The following is a 7,375-nucleotide window of genomic DNA, read 5'->3' on the forward strand; positions in this document are numbered from 1 at the left end:
CATTATGGTAATCTTTTGGCACTTTGCAGTTCCTTTCTCTTTTTATTATTATTTTTATTTATTTATTTATTTTCACATGCAGCGTATATAAAGTGGATTCACAGCCTTCTGAGAATGTTATTCCATCACTGGCTTTTTTCTTCCTATCTGGAACAAAAGTGGCTTGCAATCCTCACCTGTGTATGCTTGGATTTTTGTGTGATATTTACACACCTGTTTGAAAAAAGCAAACTCTCAGCAGAGTGTGAAAGAAACACCATCTGTGCGAAGGCAGAGACGGACAGCAGATACTTTCACTTTTTTCCAAGTTCTCTTCTATCAAAAGCATTGCTTCTGAAAATGCAACACGTCTCATCCTGTGATTTTTTTCCCTCTATGGCTGAGCAGGTGTTTTGCGTAATAACTTCTGGATGGAGATAAACATTTGCTTTGCACCGCATCAACAAGCACAGTGGGTAAAAGAAAAACAAACTTAAAGGAACAATTCACCCAAAAATTAGAATACTGTCATTGTTTTCTCACCTGTCATTCCAAACCCATAGCTTTCTTTCTCAAGTGGAACACAAAAGGAGATGTTTAGGAGAATGTCTGAGCTGCTCTCTTCCATACAATGACCAATGGCTTTCAAGCTCTTAAAAGGACAATAAAGCACCATAAAGCGTTGTAATATTCCATAATAGATTCTAGGCCATCCCGTGTAGCAAAAGTACATGTCAGACCATGATTAATTTGCATTAAAAACAAAATAAACCCATCTTGAAAGTACATTATATAAAAGGTGTGTTAATGGGAACCAATATTGCATCTGTTGGAGACTTAGGAACTCACATCAAACAGTATGACAAAACATCCCAGCTAATACATGTTCAATCAAGGAATACAATATGAGCTCTTTGAAACATAAGACTCATTCCATATTACTAATATCATTAAGAAATAATGTTCTAATGCTTAAACATTCTCTAATAAAAACTATTTTAAAATTAGCACATTTAGAGCACATATACAAGTCTTGATTCCTTTTGACCGTCATTTATAACTCTCCACTAGACAAATTAACAAAATCTATCATCCTTACATTCTAATAATAAAATTATAGCATTATTTCTCTTGTATTCATAATGGATTTCTCCATCTTTAGAGGTCAACAGTTCATTATATTGAAATGAGAGGCCTCTCATGTAAATCAGTGGAACTGAGAATGAAATCAGATTTGGAGGGTGGAAACGCTAATGTCATGGAATTATAAATCCTGAAAAGACTGACTCTTTGTGACCTATGAGGTGTGCAGATGTCTAAAAAAATGGAACTACCTGAATTGCTGTGGTGAGCATATTCATTTAGCTATTTGAAATAATAATTGGTTCCTGAAATATTGCATAGAAATAATTAACCAAGGAGACCAGGGGAAAGAAGACCTAACAAAAAATGTTAGATGATAGGCATCCTAATACCTCATCTCAGAGCTCAATAGTCTCTTAATGAATGAGTTGCGTATTCCAGACTGTAAGAACTGCAGAAAAGACTTTACATTATAAAATTTACTCTGAGCTCTGGTGGTCACATGATACAGAGGCATTGCTTACAGTATTTGATTGAAAAATACAGTAACTGGTAAGATGATAAAACTTGCAAGCCTTGATGTTGAACATCAAGGGCAGAACCCGTGGATTTGTGCGTGTTTAACTACCTGTGACAACAAATAGGCTTACACGTGGTTTCCTTTTTTTTATCAACAATGGACTGATGTTTGACAAAAATTATCTTCAAACACATAGGGCCCTATTTTAACAATCTAGGCGCATGGTCTAAAGTGCACAGTGCAAGCGCACTTAGGGCGTGTCCGAATCAACTTTTGCTAGTTTAACGACGGGAAAAATGGTCGGCGTGCCCGGCGCATGGTCTAAAAGGGTTGTTCCTATTCTCTTAATGAGTAATGGGTGTGTTTTTGGCGTAACATGCAAAAAATACATTCAGAGTCTCATCTCCCATTCCTTTTAAAAGTCAGTTGCGCTCGCACCATGGCAGATTCGCTATTTGCATGATGGAATTTCCAAGTGGAAAGATGGAACGCTTCTCCAGAGAGGAAACGGATCTGCTCATGCACGAGGTAAAAGCGTGCAAGCAGACCATCTACAGGACAAAACGGATTCCACCATATCTTTATGTTCACAATATTAATCTTTTACATTGTAATCCTTTTATTTTTAATATTTGGCATGTTTGTGTGCTGCTGCACATCCCTGTGTGTGTAAGCAGAGTGTACGTGCGTTGTGCACCCGCCTATAGGCTCATATTACTAATGCGCCCTTTAAATAACAAAAAAAATATTGCGCTATTGACTTTAGACCAGGTTTCAGTTGATCAATGCCACAGTCTATTTCAGTTGCCTCAAAATAACAACGCACCAACACCCCTCGTTTTCAGACCAGCACGACCATGGGCGCACAAATGGGCGCAAATGCATTTGCTATTTAAACAACGTGGCACAGGACGTGAAAAAGATAACGTCAGGCTGAAAAAAGCAAAAAACGCTAGCGTCACGATTGGCGCTGCATTGCGTCGGGTGTAAGATAGGGCCCATAAATTCAGTGGCATAAAATGAAGTAAAATCTACTTTACAATAATAAAATAATGGGAGCTGAAAGACTCATAGGCAGTGCTCTGCATTTAGCGCAACTGAAATTTTGATATCATTAACATTTACTCAGATTAAACAATCAAACAGTAATATTTACTTTGAAAGGTTTAATTTTTACATGAATGAGTAGACTACAAAGGTAGAATTTGCTTAATATTGTAATGACCTGGCAGTCAGCGCTAGCAGCTGGATGTATTATGGGTAATTGTTTGTTGGGAGTTGATTTATGCGTTATTAAAGCAAGATGGTTGGGTTTTTGTGTTAGTATATTAGTTATGTGTGTTTATGTTCAAGTTAGTTCAGATGTTATTGGTTCATTTACTGCTTTGTTATGTAAAAATGTGGTTCTCACCGTCATGGAGAGAGATGTGTAAGGGAGGAACCAGACGATGGGGTTTTAAGTTTGTAGGTCTTATTTTATGTTCAGAATAATAAGATGTAAGAAGACAGTGCTTCCGCCTGCTGGTATGTTTTACTGATGCTCCATTCGCAGAGACACTCATGGTTGTGCGAATTATGGGACACAAGTGCTCGTAGCTCGCGCTAGCAATTAGCCTAGTGATAGTAATATAGCATAGCTTCTCCAGTCAGCCCCACGTTGTATTGAATAACTGCCAGTTATTACAATATTTTTACAATAATATTCAAGTTCATGCTAGAAACGGGGTATAATTTACTTTTTTTTTTTACACTTTTTTGTATGTGTTCACCACAAAATAATTTTAGAATTGTTTTAGTGTCACATAATATTCACATAACTACATAACAACTCTACTAGTGTATGGCAAGCCGTTTTAGCTTAAATTGTACCCAGCGTAATTGCATTTTTACTAGTAAGAATTCAGTTAGAGAGCTCTACAATTCAATTCTTACAAGTAGCAATTACAATTAGAGAGCTCTCTTATTCAGTTATTACTAGTAAAAATTACAATTAGAGAGCTCTCTTATTCAGTTATTACTAGTAAAAATTACAATTAGAGAGATCTCTATTTCAATTATTACTAGTAAGAATTACAATTACAAAGCTCTCTAATTCAATTCTCACTAGTAACAATTCCAATTAGAGAGCTCTACAAATGAATTTTTACTAGTCATATGTCTCCATTGTCTTCCATTCATTTTTAATTACGGAGCTCTACAACTGAATTGTTACTAGTAAGAATTCCAATTAGAGAGCTCTACAATTGAATTGTTACTAGTAAGAATTACAATTAAAGAGCTCTCTAGTTCAATTATTATTAGTAACAATTCCAATTAGAGAGCTCTACAATTCAATTATTACTAGTAACAATTACAATTACAGAGCTCTCTAATTGAATTTTTCTATTAAAAAATGAATTAAAGATATGTATAATTGCAGAGCTCTGTAACTGAATTAAAGAGCTGCAATTGCATTCTTACTAGTAACAACTGAATTAGAGAGCTCTCTAATTGGAATTGATTTCTGAGTCTGATTTGTTAATAATCAGCTGAAGAGACCAAGAGCCGGTAATATGTCCGCGTGATTACGGACAGCCGATTGGGACCGTGACCTGGCTTCCCCTTCCTTTTTGTCTTTGTCTTTCTTTTTCTATTGAATATTTTCCTTGTTGCGCATTGCCACGATGTTCCGTCTCGCCTCAAATTTCACCTGTCAGACAAGCCTACATCAAGTGAACTTGACATCGGGAGATTGTGAGACCCGAGAGTATTAATACATGTGGCCGTTTGGCCACCCCTGCACTGTTTCAACTGGAAGACTGTGTTCAACTGTGTTTGTGGGGTTTGTATGGTACATTTATTATTGTGTGAATGAACTCATAAGTTGATGCGAGTTGTTTGAGTGTATTGGGTGTTTGTTCACCGTTGGAAGTGGCTGTGCACGCGCGTGTGTGTGTGTGTGCGCATGAGGAAATGAGTGTTAATGCTTGTGAGTTTGCGTGATCTTATGGAGTGTATGATTAATGGATCATGGTCTCATATGTCGGTGAATGTGTAATGTGATTGCACCTGTTATTTTGTTGCTTTTGTATTTTGTTGGAGATCATGATATAATTAGTCAACTCTGTATTTTCTTTTTCTTTTGTGCTTATTGATTTGATTTGTGACAATTTGAAGTTTAATTTGTTAACTTTGTTAGATTGGTTAGGAAGGAGGGCTGACCACTCTTAAATCCAAGCTAATGGGTACCCTTGTTCATGAGTGATTTGATTATATTTTTCTGTCACCTGAATGCACGTGTGTGGTGAAGTGAGTACATTAGTGTACTTTTGAAGTGCGTAGTGAAATTTGGATAGGTTTGTTATTTCTCCCTGCCATCTGACATTTACCCTTGATTGTATTATTGGTTTGGTTATTTGCCTTTGTTTTTGTTTTTGTTTTTTGTTTTAAGCCAGATGATCCATTCCTGTGTGTGTAGTATTATTGTTATTTTTCTTTGTATTCACGTCTCCGCTGTATCCTGGTGGGAACGAACCTGTGTGTCCTTATTGGATCATTATTTCCCTAGGTGAAATTCCCAGGGTGGCGTAGTCTGTGTTATGAGGGGTCAGGTGTCCGGTCGCCTCTAGTAAACCCTGATCCCCCTGTAATTATAATTGAGTCCAAAATAAAGAAAACCACCCCTTCGGGACCACATATTTTGAATTAGTAATTTACACTGAACAAAATTATAAAGGCAACACTTGTTTTTGCCCCCATTTTTCATGAGCTGAACTCAAAGATCTAAGACTTTTTCTATGTACACAAAAGGCCTATTTCTCTCAACTATTGTTCACAAATCTGGGGGGGTAATAATCTGGTGGGTGTCAGAATTCAGCACAACATTGTTTTTTGAGGGGCTATTCATAGATGCCACCTACGTCACTACAAATAGAACGCCGCCATATTTGCGACCGACTTGCCCGGTATGGCCGCCCAAACTGCCCATTTGAATGAGTGAGAGAGACAGAGATACCTGGACAGAGATACCTGGATAATCTATTTTAGGCTCCGATCCTTATTTTTTACCCCCAGTTTTCTTTAAGTCATAGAGCTTCATGGCGCGCGTTCATGAGAGTCGAGGCGATGTCATGAATCAATCTATGAATCTGCAGCTGTTCGACTGGCATGAATGAATCTATCTAATCCGTCCATCAGCACAGCCAGAGACATCAGCCGAATATCATAAAAGACTGCCATACCTGTCCGAAAGAACAGATGTTCAATTACAGAGAGAAGGTTTAATACACACAAATATCGAAATGAAAGAATCTTTCGAGTCGAATCTTTTTGAATGATTCGGCTGTGATTGAAAGCTAGTCTATAAGCTCAGTGATTATAATATAACGACTTAAATTGCAGTTTGTTCGTCACATAAAGCTATGATATGAATAAATAAAGATATTAATATAACGGACGAGTCGTATTAGATCACTTTTATGATACTTTTGTCTTTTATTATTATTATTTTTTGCGTGACAGCCCCCAGTAGGCTAATGTTACTCATTTACTTTCATTACATCGACAAGAAGAGTCTCCATTAGGCTTCATATTCAAAAATGTCCCTTTGTCTTCCACGGAAAGTAAACTTAAGGATTTGCACATGAAGGTGAGTAGCCTAAATGACGGCAGAATTATCATTTATAGAACTATAATATGCATTTCAAGGCTGAGATTATGCATCGTCTGCAGAGCTAACGTTAACGTTACTTACACAAAATAACATCTAAAGCGCATGTGACGAAGACAATATCTTTATGAACTTCAGAAAAATATTTATTAGATTTAGGTAGGTATTAACTAACAGACAGACAGACAGACAGACAGTTATATTCAAAACAACCCCAAATCTTACTAACTTACCATGATAAAGTGCATTTAAACAGATCCAACAATAAAATGAAGACAAAACATTATCTGTCGATATCTGTCTATAATGTTGGCCACTGAGAGTATAGGATGGAAATATAATTAACCACAAACCAACATGAGACTTCAAGTCTTTTAAATAAATGATTCTCTCTTCTCTCTTCTTTTGGTATAGAATAAAATACCAGTTCAGGGTTCCTCTTTCGGCTGTTGTTGTAGCCAACTGCACAATATATTGCATTACTGAGACCGCCGCGGTCGCAAAGATGGCGGCGCAAAGCTACAGTGACGTCATGTGAAACGAATGAATAGCTCAACCACAGTCAGTATATCTATCATGCCCCTGACATTGTTCTATGTTCCAGTGAGCTTCAGACAACAATGAACATACACTGTACGTTCTTCTTTCAGACTTCAAAAGGTTTGAATGACACTGGAATCTTGTGAGGTTATGGACATTCCTCTCTTTGATATCAGCTGTTCATCTAGTCTCAGAAACATGGAAAGGCCAACAGGGCTGACATGAAAGATCTTCTTTTTCAAGTCTTGACTCCTTAAACATTTTTTTTTTCTCCTTCAGAGACTTTAGCAGTCAAGTCAAACTAAAACTTTCTGAGAGTTCTCGCATGAATTTTCCACACCTGAAAAACTTCTGTTGATACATTTTTGCCAGATGACTGAAGTCATTTGTTTTTATTGAGGTAGCGCTCCAGGGCAAAAAAACAAAGACTATATCCTTTAAATCCTCAATATACTTTAAAAAATAGTTTATTTTTCAAATGTCTTGTCTATTTTACTTTTACTTTGAAAAAAAAAATATATATATACTTTTGTAGGTTATGGAATCCCTTTCCCCTCATAATTTTGTTAAAGGTGTTTTGTGATTGCCATAACGTGCCATAACGT

This window comes from Scardinius erythrophthalmus, assembly GCF_964197995.2.
Source record: "Scardinius erythrophthalmus genome assembly, chromosome: 22".
Classification (NCBI taxonomy): domain Eukaryota; kingdom Metazoa; phylum Chordata; class Actinopteri; order Cypriniformes; family Leuciscidae; genus Scardinius; species Scardinius erythrophthalmus.